The sequence below is a fragment of the Chinchilla lanigera genome, unplaced genomic scaffold (genome assembly GCF_000276665.1).
Source record: "Chinchilla lanigera isolate Chin_1 unplaced genomic scaffold, ChiLan1.0 scaffold00014, whole genome shotgun sequence".
NCBI classification, from domain to species: domain Eukaryota; kingdom Metazoa; phylum Chordata; class Mammalia; order Rodentia; family Chinchillidae; genus Chinchilla; species Chinchilla lanigera.
The window spans coordinates 24,974,513-24,994,471 of record NW_004955415.1 but is presented as its reverse complement, the minus strand read 5'-3'; the positions used below and the strand labels follow the sequence as shown (position 1 = coordinate 24,994,471).

The 19,959-nt window shown below is 37.9% G+C and overlaps 1 protein-coding gene and 1 long non-coding RNA gene across 5 annotated transcripts in view; one reads left to right on the top strand and one right to left on the bottom strand.

Moving 5' to 3' along the window:
- The window catches only part of LOC106148091, a 37,831-nt gene extending 23,614 nt beyond the window's left edge, over nucleotides 1-14,217 (top strand). Inside the window, exons 3-4 of the long non-coding RNA XR_001233225.1 lie at nucleotides 1,516-1,598; nucleotides 13,939-14,217. This is a non-coding gene — a long non-coding RNA (uncharacterized LOC106148091). The remainder of the gene's footprint in view (nucleotides 1-1,515; nucleotides 1,599-13,938) is intronic.
- Macrod2 (MACRO domain containing 2) overlaps nucleotides 1-19,959 on the bottom strand; it is a 1,840,776-nt gene that overhangs the window by 244,713 nt on the left and 1,576,104 nt on the right. The gene's annotated exons all lie outside the window — the stretch shown is intronic.

Here is a 19,959-nt window from a genome sequence, read left to right as displayed (position 1 = left end):
ATACACCTGGAAAATATAATGTTAAGTGAAATGAATGAAATACAAGCTTAAATACCACATGGTATCCCTGTTTTGAGTAAGACAAAGTACAAAGAAAATAAGAAAGGATATAAAGGCACAAGGGGATGGATCTCTTGCAATAGGGAAGTGGTCTGAGAAAAGAAGGATGAGGAGTGAAGAGGAAGGGAAGAAGAAATAAGAATAAAGATATGCCATGTACAGGAACTTCATAACCCCAGTTAATGTAAACATTATAGGCCGTAACATGGGATAAGAAAACTAACATCAACACGATTGAAGAATGGGGTAGAGAAACTGGAGGAAAGGAGGGAAAGGGGTTTAAAAAAGAGAAAGAAATATACTGTAATATGTGCATGTAACCATTCTCCAAGACAATTGTACATTACATGAATTGCAAACATGTACAAATGAAATAATTTTTTAAATCCTATTTTATTCTAGTAGACAAATGAAAATAAAATAGAGTTAAGAAATTGGATTTCTGGATTACTGATTTGACCCTCCCCAATTCATCCATTCAGTACAAACAGATGTATTTGAGATAAAAATTAAAAAATATTCTTGGCTCTAAATCTTATACTTAACCTCTGTTGTCTGTTTCTCTGCCATAGTCCTTATCAATTCTCCTCCAATATTGTCCCTATATATGCATCTTTGCCTATTAAACCTTCACTTCCCCATTAATTCCATCTACATAACACGTACCTACTCATCAAAGTGTATCTTTCTGGAAGCTTGTATATCTTCTCCACTGCCATAGCTTAAATGTGTTTCTTTCAAAATTCAAGCATTGGAGTTGAATGGCTAATACAATAGTACTAAGAAGTGGTGATGAAATATTGAAAGCTCTTTCTCTCATGAGTAAGATAAGGCCCTTTGTAAGGAGGCTGCTTGCAAACTTAGGTTCACTCACCCTTCTACCTCATAAGGACATAACACCCCTCTCCTCGGGAGGCTGCAGCCATGGGGTGCCATGTTGGAAGCAGAGAGTAGTCTTTTTCAAACAGTGACCCTACTGACACCTTGGTCTGGAACTTCCTATCCTCCATGATTGTGAATGATATATTTCTGGCCTTTATAAATTACTCAATATGAGATATTTTGATAGAGCAGTGGGTATAAAGAAGTTAAGGCAATTGTTTAGGACTACATTGGGTACTCCTACATATGTCAACTAGAAGATCACTGATACCATTATTGTAATAACTTTGCCAAGCACTGCATTATTTGTAGTCTGCTACCTTCATTAGGTGGTTACTCTATTAAGCCAAAGACTTATTGTTCCCAGAAATTGCTACACAGCTGTGTGACCTTAGGCATGTTACCTAAGTTCTCTCTGCCTCCCTAGTTTTTAGCTGTAAAGGAGGATCTCTCCCATAGAATTTGGTTCTTATTTGGGTATGCAGTTTGTTAGAATCACTCAAAAATTTGAAATTCAGTGTTACTTTTATTTTTTTTCATTGTATGTTTATTGAATGTATCAAATCTGCAAAGAGAAGGGATTGAGAGAACTATGGCAGGGAAAGAGGGAAGGAGCATGGGAAGAGAAATCGACAAACATATTCAAGGTATTCAAGGTGAGTGAAGACTTCCTTATCTATCACTATCTAACCAAGAGTTAGACCACACCTGGAAAGGCATTCATGAGCTATCCCATAGCCCTGCATCCCTCCCATTGAATTCATCAGTTCATATCACTCATGATTTGCCTCAAAATGCCCTCCTTTTCAGTGGCTCTACCACCCCAACCTATGCCCTTACTGCCACCAGAGAAGCCTCCCAATAGCTTTCTCCAACAATTGCCTATTGCCCAATAGCAATCTACTAACCAAACAGTAGTTAGAACTCTTTCAGAATGATGATTAAATCATTTAATGCCTTTGCTCAAGCCTTTGTTAGGGTCCTTGTATTCCTAATCTCCTTCGTGATAGATCCACGGCTACCTACTGAGCACCAGGCCCAAGGTCTCCCCTCTTTGCAGTTGCCACTGGGCACAGTGGGCTTCTCCCCACTCTCCCACTGAGCTTTCACAACCACAAGAGCTCTGCTTAGTGCACTCTCTCCCTGTTTTACTCCTAAGTTTTCCTTTCTCATTTTTTGGAATTCAGTTAAAATACCTGTTCAAAAGGAGTTATCAGACCAGCAAACAATGTGAGCCACTCATTTTCCCTCCTGTGGCAGGACTGCTCTCTGTCTACTTAGAATACTTCCCAGAATTGGAAGTAAATATTCATTTCTCTACTTATTTTTTAATGGGTTTCTGCCACTGTACCCTTATATTAGAAAACAGCAGTGGGTAGATCAGAAAGTGCTAATTAATTATAGTAGCACTTAATGGAGTTTAAGTATCAATTCTTAGAAACTTATATTCAGAAGACAATTCCCTGGGAAGAGAAATGCAGTTTTAAAAAATACATAATTTTCAGAGGCAATTTTGTAATGGAGCAACTCCTTTGAGCTCAGCACTACTGAGTTTCTCTGTGCTGGAACGTATTCTGACCTCTTTTCCCTTTCTCTTACAAGAATGCCTCAGCAGTGCATAGCACAACCAGCATCAACAGGGCTCCAACACAGTCTGAGAAGGACGCTTCCTTGTCCGATGTGAAATGGCCACCACAGTTTCCAGGATAACCCCTGTGGCAGGTTCTTGGTTGTATTTTATACAATAGAAGTAGTGGATGATGGAAACATATTTCTTTATCTGACAGACAGGTTTCCTCAGGAAGAAATATCAGAAGAGGTTATTTTTCTGTTTTTCTGGCTGTTCTGGATTCTTAGTTCTAAGAGCTATATACTGAAAACAAACAAACAACCCATCCCCCAAACAAAGTACAGTTCTTTGAACTGGGTGGAGATGGTCATTGACATTTTTTGGCCCGCCAGTGTTCTGAAGATTAGGCATGTCTCTAAGTGTTGTTGCCAGCAGAGAATACTTTTATGCTGCTACCTGGTATTTGGATACATGTGCCCACTTTCAAACTGTTACTGACTAGTGTTTCAGCACACCACACTCAATTAAGCAAAGCAAGCACCTCAGTGGACAGTTCACAGTGCCTGACTCTTTACTGGAGTATAAAGAACTCCTGAGTGAATCACTGGAACCACCGGTAGGATTCTCGTACCTAATGCAGAATGTCTCTTTGATTGAATCAAAACCAAGAGCACCCCTAATTTAGTTGTTCTGCAATCTAATGCGTACAAGGATATAATAGCTTCTTAGAGCATCAACATCAAGGTGTGTACAAACAACTCCAGGGAGAATTTCAACAATAAGGATGGTGTTAATTCCAAATGTTCTCTGAATAATAATGTCAAGTCCCTAGGTAATTCCCAAGATCCCCTTGGGATGTGACTATTAAAGGAACAGCTTAAGTGGAATCATTACTATTAGTCTCTGTGCTAGTCCTCTTATCTCATTTTTTCTATTTCTTCCAAATGCCTATTTACTCTTAAGATTTTTTTCCTTTACTCAGAGCTCCTAATGTTTGATTCAGTTTCAGAGGCTTCTTAGCACCTAGGACTTTTGTGCTATTATAGATAATCAAAGTCCTTTTATAAGACAGTACAATTGCTATAAATGGCTTTTCTTTCTATCCTCTTTTTGATGTTCAATTTCTTCAAATGTAATTGGATATGTTTGTTGGAGATAACTAACAACATTTTCATGCATCAGAGAAATAAGTAGATCTACAGAGTAGGGATCTGGGACACTTTATTTATTTATCCCTGAATGTAGATAAACCAAGGTATTCCAGAATTAACAGCATATAAAACACAGGTGAAAATTTAAGACACAGGTAGCTGGAATTCTTTCATTTGGACGTATAGTCCAGCACTTATCTCCTCAGTTTAATACTCATAGACCAAAGTGGTAATGTCAGGAGGTACTATGACAAAATGTACATGTCATGCGGTATATTTTTAAACTTCCAGAGCCTCTGGATTATCCTTTAAAGGCTTCTTAAGCAAAGAAGTTTGGATGACACAAACACCTGAATTTTTGAATGAAGCAGTGTGTTAAAAGTCAGTGAGAGAACTCGGCCAAGGATTCTGCTGTTGTCTAACTTCTCCTTAATAATAATATTAACAGCATTAGTAACAACTCAGTGAGCACTTTGTGTGTGCCAAGACTGTTCTGCATGTGTTAGATGTAATAGTTCATGGGCTCACTCAATAATGAGATGTAGGAATTATTATTATCTCATTTTACAGATGAGAAAAATAGACAAGAACAGGTCAAGTAGCCCTCCCAAGTACATACATGTAAATGTGTGATAAAGTAGAGGAAAAATAAACATAGTTATAGATAACCAGCAATTCAATGGCTGAATACCTTTAACAAGTTCCTGTCTCTCTGAGCCTTTCATTATTTCTAGATTCATGATATTGCTGTCACAGTGTTCAGTGTTTTTTTATATATTACATAAAATGAAAATAGAAAAATGCTACCTATGTTAAAAAACCAATCACAGGCGATTTATTTATTCATATACACAGTCCAGAAAAAAATGTACATACACTTCAGCAGTTCCCCATACTAATAAATGTCTGGAAGCCGATGGCCACCACTCTGAGCACCTCTTATAACTGCAGGGGCCAAACGTGCCTTGTATTAATCTCATGATGTCTCAATAAATTTAGTATTAAATATCTATACAAGGTTTTCTTTTCCAGATGTATACATTTTATTTAGCAAACTCTATATTTTTCAACAAATATCGTTTAAGCCTGTACTATGAGGAAGCTTTCCCTAGTTGTTGGAGAAAAGGAAATGATGCAAAACAGTTCTAAAAAGGTCTTTGCCTATTAGACTAATGACTATATATATTGTGACCCAGTAAATTAGATCAAAGTACATACAGCAATGGAAGTCCCTACAAGACACAGAGATAAAACATGGGGACACCTAATTAACTATGTGATCAATGCAACTGCATGTTCACTGGACACCAGAAAGATAGCAGAACTGGGATTTGGTGGAAGGATACTGATACTCTAGGGGGCTTGGGCCATGATGTTAGAAATCAAGGCAAATGTCTCTTCTTTAAAGAGACAAAGAAGCACAGGGCAACATGGTATCTTCTAGAAACTCTAAGAAACTCAATATGGCTGGGATCAGCAAGGATATAGAATGGAGTAATGAGAGATGAACCTGGGGAGATGAAACTCATAATCACCTTGGAAGTCACTGGACTTTCTTTCTCTGATGCAGAAGCAGAGAACCAGAACATAGACATAATCACATTTACATACTAGAAAGATTAAGGTACCTTAGCAGCAGTGTGGAAGGCAAGTTGTAGGAGGAAACAAAGTGCGAGTCAGACAGAATAGATGAAAACCCGGCACAAGAAAGAGAAAGTAAAAAGAGAAATATCCAGGTCGGACTCCTCCCATTCCCTTGAAGATACTGAAGACTGTCATCAAAAGAATGTAAACAAGAAAGTAGTTTGATCATTTTTTAAAATTGGGTGTCTTTGACAGGATGTGGTTACTGAGTGAGTATTCTTTCTAAGAGAGAAGGCAATACTCTAAGGTAAATCTTAGGTTTCCAACTTTAGCAGTACAATGTGGGAGCATCACCAAATTACACAAAAATATTTAGAAGCCCACTTTTAAGGGCAATAAATGAGTTAAACTCCAGAAATGTTACCTTCAGTGAGCTGCTGGAACATTTGAATGGAACCACCACATCAGTGGCCAGAGTCTTCAGTTCAGTGGGGTGGAGTTTTTTGGGGTGGATACAGGGTGGAGAGTCATCTGGAACTTAGGAGCACATCCGTGGTGTTTAAGAGTATGGAGGAAGTGAGCATGCGCAGAAACAGAAAGAGTTGTGATGAAACGGGAAGACGACCAAGGGGAGAATTCTGAGCAACGCCAAACCTTAAAATGAGGACAGAACCGGGAAATCTAAAGAAGAAAGAGGCCTGGTGGTCACAAGTGGAAAGAGGAATCAAAGGAAGATCCTGCAATAATTGGCCTCACAGTGTCCCTATGGTGGACACATCCAGCGAAAACAGGCAAAAGCCTTTCTCAGATTGAAATCATGTACCACCTAAGAGAACATGATTTATATTTCTCTTATTCTGCATTTCTTAACCTTTGTATTTAATGGAGTATTTAGGTATAAAATTATGTTTTTCTAAGCTTCTGTCCAAGTAAAATTCAACCAGGGACTAAAATAATCTTATCAAATCTTCTAGCTCCTTAAAATCGTTAAAGCAAGAATTTCCCTAATGTCAACTGCAGTTTAGCTGCAGCTCTATTCATTTAAGCATGGACTTCAGAGAAATAATGTGCTTTTAATAAGCGCATTATGATCAGGTACGTTTTGGTATATTATTTTATGCATGGATAAGGAAATACACAAAAAGTTTGATATTATGTTTTTTTCCACCATCCTGAGTGAGAGAGGAATGGTTATGAAGAGAGTAGAGAAAAGTGGTTAAGAACATAGCTAGTGACACTGAAATCATATAAAGTTGGATTTCTAAAGTTTTAACTCTGTACCTATTCACCTTGGCAAAATTACTCATCCTCCCTGAGTGTTTCTGACCTCATTTCTAACAGGGCTAATATTTCTAACATGGAAAACACCAATATTTTCCTTTAAGAATAATGACATAAATTTCATTATGTAAAACTAAATAGAAGAGTAGGTACTAATTTAGTTAAAGTTGAAGAGGCTCAAAATATGCACACCCGTGTGTGTGTGCATGTGTGTATCTGCACACCTACTTGTGGCATAGTAACAGGAAAAAAAATCCATTTCTGAATTTCTATAACCTTCATCACTGACCATCCCAGCAACAAAGCTCAGCAGACATTCCAGGCAGTTCTTTAAACAAGGATTGCTGCTTAAAGGAATCTAGCATTGAATCACAATGAGCAGAATTTCAACTTTCATTCACAGTTAATGGACAATAGACAAACTAATCTATACAAAGGAGGTTTCTTCTCCTTTCAACAGTCACTTCCCTTCTGTGTAAGCAATGCAATGCTAAGTGCTTATAGTGATTGCAATCTCTTCCGAGAAAATCTTCTATGGCACTTAAATATAATCACTACCTAGCTCAGGACATTTGTGTCATCAATATACTTTCTTGTTGAGCAATCAAGATATGAAGTTTAGATTTGCTTTGTGTTTTTTTTTTTCTCCTCTTGTAAAATAGAAATTTATTTCTGGAGTGAAAATGCTGCTGTTTGTAAGATCCAAAGATATTAACTTTTAAAAGGAAATGTTCTTCTTGTCACTTAAGGAGACTACTCCTGTAGGTTTGTGTATGAAGAGCCCGGATGTACAGCATCTTGGCCTAGCACTTTCTTTGCTTCATTATGTGATCTGACTTAAATGACCACTGAGTTGACATGCAAGTGCCCAGGCCTAGGTCACCATGACAACCTGGGATCCACAACAGGGAGAAGCACTGATCAAGGTTGAGAGTCAGTGTGGGGAGAATCAGTGTCAGCCAGCAGACGCACAGGCAGAGCACACTGTTCCCCAGGGTGAGAGAAGGTGCCCATTACTCCAGAGAAAATCTTGGGACAGACAGGACTGAGACCTGGCTGCTAACCATAACAGCCTCTGTGGCTGGGCAGGTAAGGGAACAACCAAGGACTGGTGAGACTGAGACACCTGAAAGCAGGTGTGGGTGAGGGCGCTCAGGGGAGGCAGTGTGGGATGGGACCACGCAGACTGGTGAATGCGCGTTATGGCCAAGAAAAGGAACAGCTGAGTCCTTGGACATGTGTCTGGGTCTTGCAAAAGAAACCAGAAACCCGGATTTTTATGTGAAATGGAAATCCTCCATTGTGAAACATTATAAATTCATCTGTCCTTTAATAGACTATGAAAATGGAGTCAATCTTACATTGGCCAAATGAAAACATCTTTCCTGGGCCGTCAGGTATGAGGTATCAGGCTGGAAAACTATACTTATAGATGCATGCCTGTAAACTGGGCCCCAGTTAAATGTGAAAGTCTTTATGAATACTTTTCCACTTTGGTTATAATTCATTTTTCTGGATCTGACTAAGCCTAATCAAATTGCCCTAATATTTATGGGAGGTCAAATTTATCCTTACTTTGGGATTCAAAAGAAACTTCCAAAAGTTGAAGAAATAGAGTCTGTTCAGGCATGGTCTTGTCTTCTTTGTTAGCCTGATTTGGTCACAATGTCCCTCGGGGAATTCTCTGATTTTCCCTCTATGATTCCATTGTTTTTCACATGCCAAAACATTTCACAAACCAGCAACATGACGCTATTTGGCTATTTCACAGTAGCACAGACTATTTAAAGTGAATAGGGCCAAATTCAAAACAAATTTAAGCTGGGGATATAGCTCAGCAGCACAAGTGCCTGCCTGCCAAGCACAAGGTCCTGAGTTCGATTCCCGGTACCAGAAACAAAATAAAACAAATTTAAAATCTATCACATTGGTATAATCATATTGTTCTTAAAAAGTTATTAATATAAATTCTCTATACAAGACAAATAGAGTGAGAAACAAAATATGGCTATTTTCATACAAGACACTTTCTGGCTGTTTCCTTGAATTCCAGTCATTGTAAGGGCATGGCAGGGGTGGTCAGAGGATGGTGCTACCTCTCTTCCCTGGCCAGTGATGCTTCTCGGACCTTCTTGGCTCTTCTATCAAGATCTGCTTTGAGGTGAAAGATTCTTCCCTTCCTCCACTGCTCAGGGTGAAGAGCTGAGTACAGGGGAATTCTAGCACCTCAGAATCTCTAGCAAGTGTTCAGAAGTAGATAGTGCGTCCTCCAAAGGATAGCCTTTGAAATTTGAAAGGAGAAATGAACTGGAAAACTCTAAATGGCACAGTACTAACAGGAATAGAAATAAAAATGTGAGTCACCGACAGAAAGAAGTGAACTTTAAAGGCCCAAGGCTCTGACTATAGGGGAAAATTTTGGAACAGCAATTAGCATCATTCTCTTGAATTGCTTAGAATCTTTATAGCTACTTTCCTATAACTTCCCTGCTTTTACATATAGAAAATTTATGTCCTTTAGGCACTAACTAATAACCATCCATTAAAACTCTCCCAAACAAAAAGCAAGTTTCAAAACAGGCAGTGGCAACAATCTTAGAGAACAGGAAAAAAAAATAGCAAAGTCTTTGACCTCCGAGGGAAGCTATTTTATTACATTAAAGAAACACAGGAAGAGAGAAAGAAGGAAAATATTTTTCTTTTCAGCAGCCATGAAATCATACAGATTTTACTATGTGCAAAGTGTATATCACTGGTCCCTGCCTTTGAGGGAGGACATTTGACTTATTGCTCCAAGGGTGATATTAAAAACAAAACAGCAGGAAAACACTGGGAAAGGAAATTAAATGGAAACTGTACCTTCACTTTATCCTTTCCTTATTTTCCAACCTTTGCTTTGGGATTACTCCATAATCAATACATCATTTACATTGCATAAGGTTCTACAAATAATCTAGAGATGATTTAAAATATACAGAAAGTTGTGCATAGGTTATAGGCAAATATCTCACCATTTTATGTAAGGGATTTGAGCATTGCGGGGTTTGGTGTGTGTTTGGGGGCCTGGAACCAACCAAGGGACAATTGTCCTTAAAGGTACTGTATAAATATTGTGCTTCTTAAGTGGTACAATGTATCACCACTAGTGTGATGCAGTCTTTCATTTTAGGAAAGATCTAAACAGGAATAGGCCAAAGAATCTGAATGTCTCAGTTGCTTTCTCAGAGCTGGGACACAATACCTGACCCTCCCAGCTTATAAGAGAGGTTTATTTTATCTCACAATTACAGCCCATTGCCTGACAGCTCCTAGGCAGAGGCAAACAGATAGGTCAGGGTGGGTAGGAAGCAGAGAGAAAAGGGCAGAGCCCGCCGGGGCTGGGGGGTACCCACACACTGCTAGGCCTCGCCCTCAGTGACGCCTCTTCCGACAAGGTACCGCCCACCTCCAACCACACCATTTACCCTGAATTAATCCCCGGATGAATCCGTTGATGAGTACAGTACACCCACGATCCATTATACTGACCAAACGTTAACCCCACCTGGGGTAGCACAAATCTGTGGCTTTATGGGAGAAAAATGAAAGATTTTAAAACTTTCTTACAGGTATAATTACAAGTCACATGTTAGTAATCAAGAGGCATTTGTGACAAGTGAAAATCACCAAAATGTATCTAGTCTGCAGATTTGTTTTGTCCAAGCATTTTTGAAAGTGAACTTCTTTCCAACATTAAAAGATAAAGTTTAACATAAGATTACATATTTCTCAAGGAGAGAGAGAAATATGTAATCTTATGTCGAATTTGAGCTGGGTGTGGTGGTGCATGCCTGTAATACTGGCACTAGGGAGATGAGGCAGGAGAATTGCTGAGAGTTCAAGACTAGCCTGGGCTACAGTGTGAGTTCAAGGCCAACCCAAAGTATATACTGAGACCCTGACTCAAAAAAAAAGAAAGAAAGAAAGAAAGGAAGAAAGGAAGGAAGGAAGGGAGGGAGGGAGAAAGAAAAAAGAAAAAGAAAATGGAAAAGGAAATTGAATATTTATTTGCTTCTGAAGCTTAGTCTCCCGCCTTCTTTGTAAGGATATCACCTCTGCTGATTGCTTCACCCCTACCTAGAACGTTTCACTCAAATAGTTCCATTTTCAAGCCCCATTAATTCAGAGTTTGATCACAAACTTTCTTTGGCCAATAGAAAGTCAACAGATAAAACATGAAAAGAAGTTTGATGTGCGCTTCCGTGTTTGGACGGGCTTTGTGCTTGCGTAATCTGACAGAAAAAGAGGCTGTCCTAGGAGGCTTCTGCTACTGGATCTCAGCAAACCCTGTATTAACATTCACAGAGCAGACCTGAACTCTTCCTTCAGGAAGACTGGCTGACCTACACCCTAAGGCAGAGCTACTCTAGCAGACCTAAATTAAACAAAAACAGAAACAGCACAGGACTTGTAATTATAAGTTACTGAGTTTTTGGATAGTCTTTTTATGCAGTATTATTGTTCCAGGGCTGGGTGATACACTATTTTTTTTTTTTTTTCTATTTCTGTCTCTCTTTGTGAGTTTGTTCCTTTCTTTTATGTTCCTGGTGAGAGTCTAGACATAAGTAAGAAATAAAAATGTAATGTCAGAGAGGAGTAGAACAGGGAAGATCTTTGAGATCATCTAACTTAAACCCTTTGTCCTTCCAGAAGAGTGAGGTCAGTCCTTCAAGCTCAGTTAGGACCCAGTGAATGAAGTTTCTATTCATCACAATTCTTCCTTAGTATAGGAAGCCTACTTTGACCCTTATTTAGGAAACAACTCTTTCAACTTTTGTGGGAGGATTTAAATGTGCAGGGATAAAAAACAGAAATCTATGGGCAACACAAACCTAGCTTTCTGTGCTGCAAATGCAAAATAAAACACCTTCATGTGTATGTGTGTACAGATACAAAAGCCTGTTTGTCTACCTGAGAACTTTAATAATTTAAAGTAAGTGAGCCACTTCTCAGTGCAAATAAATAATTGTATTTTAAATTTACAAAAAAACCCACCTGAGGATGAGATGAAGCTTAAAAATTTTCTGACGTTCTTTATTTCTTATACACCTTTCCTCAAATCAAAATTTTAGAATCATTTAAGCTCTCTGAAAGTCAATATGGAGACTCAATGTTAGTTTTTGTAATACTTTGAATTTTTTAAGTATATAATATCTATGCCCTCTTGATTCATTTTATTTTTGCAATAACTTCATTGCTAGGAATTTACATACATATGTGCGTGCATTCATATATGTACATACTTTTCTCATCTTTTGACTCATTTCACTTTATAAATGACTTTAATAGCACATTTAATTCTGTGATATGATAGAGCTTTGTAAGTCAGAGCTGCACATAGATATTTAAAAATTATTTCTTGTCAATGTCATAGGAAGAAAATCTTAGAAGTAAACCAACACAGAAGATTGTTAATCTCTTTGTCAATAGTCAAAGGGATTAACAGACACTCCCTGAGTGATGGAAGAGAACATTTTTTCTATTGTTTATTCTTTTGTTAGTGGACATTTGCATTACCTGATGTTTACATTCCTTGTAAGGAGTTAGTGCATGTACAAACATCTTAATCCCTTTTTTTCATCTTCTTTCCATTTTCTTCCCCATCCCTCCCTCAATCTCTTGATCCCCTTCTTATTTGAAAAAGATCTCCCTATTTCTTATTCCCTACTTTTTACTCTTTTATATAATACTGCATACACATATAAGAGAAACTATGAAATGGTTTCTCCCTGGGCTCCATTTTATTTGAAGTTCTTCACTAAATGATAAAACAACACTGAGATTCCATCATACCCCAGAAAAATGACTATCATCAAGAAATCAAATAACAAATTCTGGTGAGAAGAAAGGAAATTTTTATGTTGTTGGGGGGAATGTAAACTAGTACAAACACTATGGAAATTAATACAGAAACATGTACTGGAAAAAACATGTACTAAAAATTCCAGATTTGTAAAAAACAAACAGCATGAAAAACTTTAATAAGCATGAAAAACCTTAATATTATGAAAACTGAGGTTGTAAATATGAACACATAATCTACATGAATTAAGACTAGGATGACTTCATCTTTTAGCCATCAGGAAAATATTCTCTTCAAAGTATAAGAAATAAGGAGCTATAGGTAATCTATATAAGGTAAGGAATTATTTCCCATTTGTTCTAAGAATTCTTTCTTTTGGAAAAGAAGGGTTAAGAAGGGCTCATCAGATAAATTGCAAGAAGTAAGTCACTTTCACAAGAATTAGGAAAATAGTCCTCCCCCAAGAAGCTTAGTAACTGTTTACCAAGCAATTATTGCGATAAATACACAAAATTGCTAAGAATATGGTGTAAGTGGCATCCCTGGATTGGCATACACAGACTGTGCAACATCAGGCAGCCCTCACGGGCTGAATAAGCTGTCACCAGCATTCTTAGAATGTGGAGCACCATGCGGGATTTGCTAGTCTTCCCAAAGATAATCCATACAAGGATTGATAAAGACTGGAAGATGGCCATAAAATGTGGTTAGATCCCCATGGGCAGCAATTAGGAACTTGTGTTAGTTTGCAATCTTTATAGTAAAAAAGAAGAAAAGCCAGTCCCTCATTATTATGTGTATGGTAGATTCCTGAAAAGTATGCAAATTCTTTGCAGTTGCTGCCCTGAGAAAAGGACAAGTTACTTCCTTGAATCTTGTTTTAGACATGTGATTGGCTGGGTCAAAACTGACACAACAAAAGACTCAGGCAGTTTATGCAGTAGCAATCACCCTCTTTTTGGAAAGGTCCCTTCTGCCACATGTGAACTGGCTTGCACTGACCAGATAGCTATGAAGACACTGAGTGATAAAATCTCCCAAGCCAGGGGATCATGAGATACAATGAATATCTTTTTCAAGCTGGTATATTATGGTATAGTTTGTTATGTAACAATAATGTTAGCCCACAAAAGAGGATTATTGTAACTTAATATCATCATCATAAATTGCTCAGAAAATAAAAGATGGATCAAGTCATCTTTCCTTTAGAGATTTTTGTCTTATTCACAAAATTTGACTATGAAGATATCTGTTTGTCTGACCATCCAACCTGTAAAGGGCTTGAGGGTGTTTCGCAACTACTTATACTCTTTCACAAAAGGAATTTTCCTATGAGATTGCTAAGAGACTTGTATTTATGTTTAACATAAATTTCAGTAGAAAATGATACACTTGTTTAAAAGTTACTTGATTTTTAATGTAATGATTGTAAATGTTGTTTATTGTTCATGAAACAATCAATCAAGACACATAGATGATAATATAACCTGTCTTAATTTCCATAAACCAGTATTAAGTCTTGTAGCCAAAGGGTAAAAATCTTTCCCTTTCTCCTATTCTGATGAAAGACATCTAAGACATAAGTGGAAGAGGAAACCACAAAATAAATGGCAGTGATGGAAACAGCTTGTGATTGGCAGAGCTTCACTTCTCAGAAAGCAAACCTCCCATTCAGAAGTGTCACCAGAAATTGCCAAAAGGGACTCAAAGAGACCCACCCTAAAATTCATGCTGGAGCAGGAACAAGAAAAAGCAACTAACAAATGAAACGTGAGAGGAAGCTGGTAATTATTCCCACAATCTTCTTCAGGTGAAGGAATAAGAGTGCTACTCGTTTTCTTCTTTCTTTTTCCCTTGTCTCTCTCTCATCAAATATTTTATTAATTCTAATAAAGGATGTCAAAAACAAATTATGTGCGTTTTCTTCTGTCTACTTTTTGAAGGCATAGAGAGTATAATCGCGGGTTATGTATTTTTCACTGCAACACTGGATGAAGCCATGCTAAGTGTGACTGCTGTCTGTCATCTAGCAATCTGTCCACATACACATGTACACACATTATGTACATATATATATGAATATATGATATGTTTACATTTGGATATTTACTCCTGGCTGCTGTAAAAGTTTTCATTCTTTCATTTTGGGGCTCTCATTAACTTTCGGTTATCTGTCTTTTTCTAACACAAGAAGCATATAAATATGTGCAAAGATTATATAAAAATAATCGTATAAAGATCAAAGTATTCCTTCTTGCATAACCAATTTGCATGTATCATTCCAGTTTGTGTACAACATTTTCTAGGCATTACAAACTGCACAGTACATTTTGCTACAGCAAATGTTTCCATAATACAAATGAGATCACACATCACTGGTAAATAGGAGAGTCATCCATGCAATATGGAAGTTGCATTGATACACAAGCAAGGTTTTTATAGGCAAGGAAAGCCAGAAAGGCAGGAAAAGAATAATAAATTTTAACAGGAAAACACAGAGTCCTGAGCTGAGTGCTTGATATGGCAGTAGCTCTGTTGTTCCTATTAAAAGATAATAATAATTGAGTGTTCACAATTGCATCCAGAACTCCCCTTTTTGAGAGATATGCCCAGCTTGCAATAGGATGAGAATCTGCACTGTACAAAAGCCGAGGGTAAAAGCCTACAGAGAATAGAGGGCTGTGTTAGATAAGGCAGCTCGAGCACATCTCTTTGAGGAGGTGACATTTGAGAAAGAACTTGGAAGTGAACGAACAGCCAGCAGAGATCTGGGGATGGTATTGCAGCGGAGAGGAAAGCAAGTACAAAGACTCTGGGAAGGAACAGACATGGGCTGTTAGGGGAATAACAGGAAGGCCAGCATGGGGAGAGTGAGCACTGCATGGAACAGAAGGAGAAAACATCCAGAGATTATCAGGGACTGAGTCATAAAGGTCATTGTGGGCTGAAATGAGAAACTTAGAATTTTTCACAGGGTGCTCGCACAGCACTATAGAGTGTTGAACAAAGAATCATTATTATTTGATTTATGTTTGAAAACTCACTAGGGAGGTTGTGTTGAGAATCCAGTACTGGGAGAAAAGAGTTAAATCAGGGAAATCCACCAGGAAGCTATCATACCAGCTTAGATGAAGGATGATGGTGTCCTGAACTTGGTGGTAGCACTGGGAGAAAATATATTTTAATTAGAGCTAGAAGGGGTGGCACTTGGGTTAGAGATGAAGGGTGAGGAGAAATCAAGGATGATCCTAAGGCTCGGGCCCAAGTAAATAGGTGAGTAGGGAGACCATTCATGGTGGTAAGGAAGACTGAGGCAAAACACGTTTGGCAGAAGGGGGGAAATCATGACCTTTTTTGAGATAGTTTTAGGATGCCTACTAGACACCTACGTAGAGTAAGTATTACTGATTTTATGATGGCACTGAATAGGTGAACATAGAGAAAGTAAATATTCACTATAATGGTGAAATAAATCAGTGTTTTCTAATGATTGCTTGTGTTTATCTTATTCATATAAATATAATAGAAAAATATTAACACAGAAGAGCCAGAACTTCAAAACAAAAGATGAACACTGGACTGTATCCATGAGAGCTGAAAGTTTAGCAAGGCTAAAATGGTAAATGATGTTGCTCTTTACTTTGATGGGATGGTAGGATTTTGTGTCACTGGCTGACTACTTCTGGACTCTTGCAAAGAAAATATGTCCTGTATACCACCATTAAACAACTGAGGAGGAGGACCCTGTCAGTTACAAATGCAATGCTTCAATTTGTTTGAAATTACATAAATCTTGCTAAAAATTGAGCTCAAATAAAGTAAACCATGTTTAGAAAATTAAGGTATGTTTTACTGATTCCCACTATTATAACATATATGACTTATTCATGCATTATGATTTTTCCAAACATTATTTTAAAACAATCAGTTGACCATAAAACTATACAAATTTTGAATACATTGGCTCCTATCTAATGTAACAATTGGCCCAAATCCAATTTCCTCAGTAGGATTATTATGAGGCATGTTAAGTAGAAAATTGAGACAAATTTTTTTTCTTTTTTTAAGGTAAAATGGTTTGGATCTGATTTCTATCAAAATTAAGATGGTTCCCTACTTCACCTTAAATTCTTTATAGTCTAAAAAGGTATCTATGACTGTATCAAATATTCATGTCAATATACCAAAAGTCAAAATTATAAAGAGCTCTTTTACTTAATCACAAACTGAGAGCAGCCTTACATGTCTTGTGACATGTTTGTGTGTGCACATATATGGTAAATGTGTGAATGTGCACATTTTCTTTGCTTTTGTATTTAGCTTTCGTCTGGTATCTTTTATCATAAAAAGACATAATACCACTTGATGGTTGACTTTGATATTTCAAATTTTCTTTCCAATTCACAGTGACTTATCACTGCTGAACTTGTTCAAAATCAAAACCACCTCATCTAATCCTGCAGCTGAGCACAGCCAGGATGGGATGAGGTGGAAGAGCTCTAAACTCCCACTGCCTACAGGGGTCAAGATACCTCCCTGTCAGTGAGATGTGTCAGTGGTGCACAGAGGGTCCCTTTAAGTGTCAATTATCACATAAAATTCATCAAAGACAGAGCCAGAGCTCAACAGCTAAGTTGTTTTAAAACATCCTGTTGGCTTTTCATGGGAGAATCAAAAAGGAAATGGCATAGTTACAGCTTTCTAAAGAACAAATTAAATACTAAAATCCTTTTGCTTTTGATAATGAAGAACATATTCCTACTTTGTTAAATGGTTATCTTTTGGTAGGAAGCACCTACCAATCTTTCTGCTCAGGTCAATATGTGTATATGTTGAATGTGTGCCCACACACCCGCACATTTGCACACACTCTAAAACAGACCTGAGAGAGGATATATTTGTTGTAGCACAATACTCCCAAATTTAGACAGGAGTGATCATTTTTTTATTGCACTGATATTTAGATCACCTAAGGTTTATTAATAAGTTACAAGGGCAGTTCTGTCCCAGTTGTCCCTCACTCTTTTTCTAGGACCAGCAGATTGGCCAGGGCATGCTTGTCTCACAGCTGTGACAGGATGCAAGGTGACAGAAAGATGCATGAGGACTAATGAAAGCCTGGGCTGAAAGCTTCTAGTAGACTGTGACCTCTGCTTTTTTCAGTTGCCTAAGGCAAGTCACATGGCCAAACCCAAGATCAAAGTGGGTGGGAAAACATACTATTACTCTAGTGGAAGGCACTGCGAAGTGACATAGTAAAGGTGTGGATACAGGGGTGTTTAAGAACCATGTTTAATAATGCCACCTATCATAGCCCACTTCTGACTCTTTTAATCTGTAAACTAACAATAGCACAGGGTCATTATAAAGCACGAATTTGAAGGATCATAAAGGTAAGTTCAAAGCCTCACTAGCTTTGGCTCTTGAGTAGTTATTGTATCCTTCCCTGTCATTATTTCCACATGGGTTCAATGGAAATAACATTTGCTGCCCAGGATTTCTGTTATTGAAAAGCATAATTTATAAATGCTAATTAGTCCCTAGAACTCTTCTAAGGAGTAATGACAATTATCATTGCTATTGCTGTTATTATCACTACTATTCAAACCTAGAAATAGTTGGGATTTTTATTTTATTAAAGTCGGCATATGTAATTTTTCCCAGAATAATGCCTTCAGGTATGAATCATGCCATTTTTGTCCCCCAAAAGAAGCCAAATCAAACAAAATAAAAAGTACAGGCCTCATTACATTCTGCATTGTTTCTGGTCCACATAGTTCTTGCAAGCAGAATGTCTGAAGTGAAAGGCAGAGTGTAAAGAGGGAAATTTGAAAAATGTTGGAACAATCAATGTAAGGCAGAAATCAAAGTCCTTTCTGTAGTCATTACTAGAGAAAATGCATTGCTTTGCTTTTGTGTTACTCATTTCTTTTGAAGACCCTTGGAAAACAGGTTGTTGAGAAGGAACAGCAGTTAAACAATTGATCGGGAGTGGTAGATGTTCTGGAGAGCATCTCTCTAGCTCTTTCTAGTTTGGATTTGTCTTAAAACACCAGTCACCACATTGTAGCTTTATTTTGACTTCTTTTTGCTTACCATTAAGTGACACACCTGAGGTTCTCCTGGTGTTTTACCTATAAGACATGCAACTCACTGTGACACATTCTTGAGCTAGCTAAAGGAGTCCTTAATAACCCTTTTTTCTCTCAATAGGATAATTGAATCTATTTTTATTTCTTCTGCAATTAAAATAATTATCTTAATTATCTATTGAGATAAATCCTTTCCTTTCCCACTAAGGGTATAGTTGAATGACTTAAAAAATTAACACTTTTTTAGAAGGACAAGTCAGGAAAACTTCACAATTTTTAATTTAATTATGCATCATAAATCTAATTAATCTTGTGGATAACCTGATTATTTTAGTACATACAGAAAGAGTCTGAAATTTCTTCCTAGGTTTCATTTAAACTTAGTTTTCTGAACTTAGTATCTTTATTTTTCTCCAATCTTTGTGGGATTTTTTCATATTTGACTTTAACTTCCTTATTTTGTACATTACTGAATTTGAATTGTAAAATCAGTCCCTTGTAAACCATGATGTGCATGCCCATTCACATAAGATCACACAGAAAATAGTGCCTAAAAATCAGTGTGTAGGGAACTTCTAGGGTTTTGCAAGGTGTACATATGCACAGGTCTGAAGTAAAAGCATAATTTGCTACTCTTACTTTCTCTTCCCTCCAGGAGCCCTCTGGGGCCCTCTCCCAGCACATAGCCCGGTGATGGATGACCTGTTCCACCCAGGGAAGCGAGGAGGGGATGCTTTGAGTGTCTGTGTAAGGCCTATTTTCCCTGTCCCAAAGCCTTAAATGAGATCCAGAGCTGCCTTCTGCAGTTGCAGAAATGCTTTCAGCAGCAACACTGGGCTGGAAAGGCTGGTGCTTACTGGCTATGCCTTTCTCAGCTGTCCATCGAAGCCACATTTCTAAACATAGCAGAGCCCCTCTCTGTAAATCCATCCCAGCTGGTGAAGCCCACCTGGCTATTTTGCGTCACCCCTTCTGTGTGAGTGGCTAAGAAGCAGCTGAGAAACCCCTTCAGGAATTGGCAGCTGCTGCCAAGTCTTTGGTTCTCTAGCTTCACTGAGCAGCTCTGGGTCATTTTAACAAAGGCCGACACTCCTCAAGATGATTCACTCCAAAGGATCAGATATGACCCTGAGGTCCTCTTTTGATCCCACGAGTGTCTGAACATGCAGTACAGGAAGATGTTTTGTGATCAGCTTACAAGGGTTGATTTTCGTGGTGCTCCAGCTCATGAATCTCTCAGAGGGAGAATAGTTCTGTTCCTTGCTTGTACTATGAGCACAATATTGTCATTATTATTTGCACTTTTCTGAAGCTTTACGGTGACAAAAATTCAGTCTCCCTCCTGGGAAAGGCAGCTTTCCTTTAAAGCAAGAATTGTAGCGTTTTCCTAATATAAACGCACATACAGGTTTTGTAATATAAAACTCCTGCGGGCATTCGCCGATGTTTCCCTTCTGGCCTAAACTGCTGGGTGTGACTAGTTTAAAAGCTGTCAGA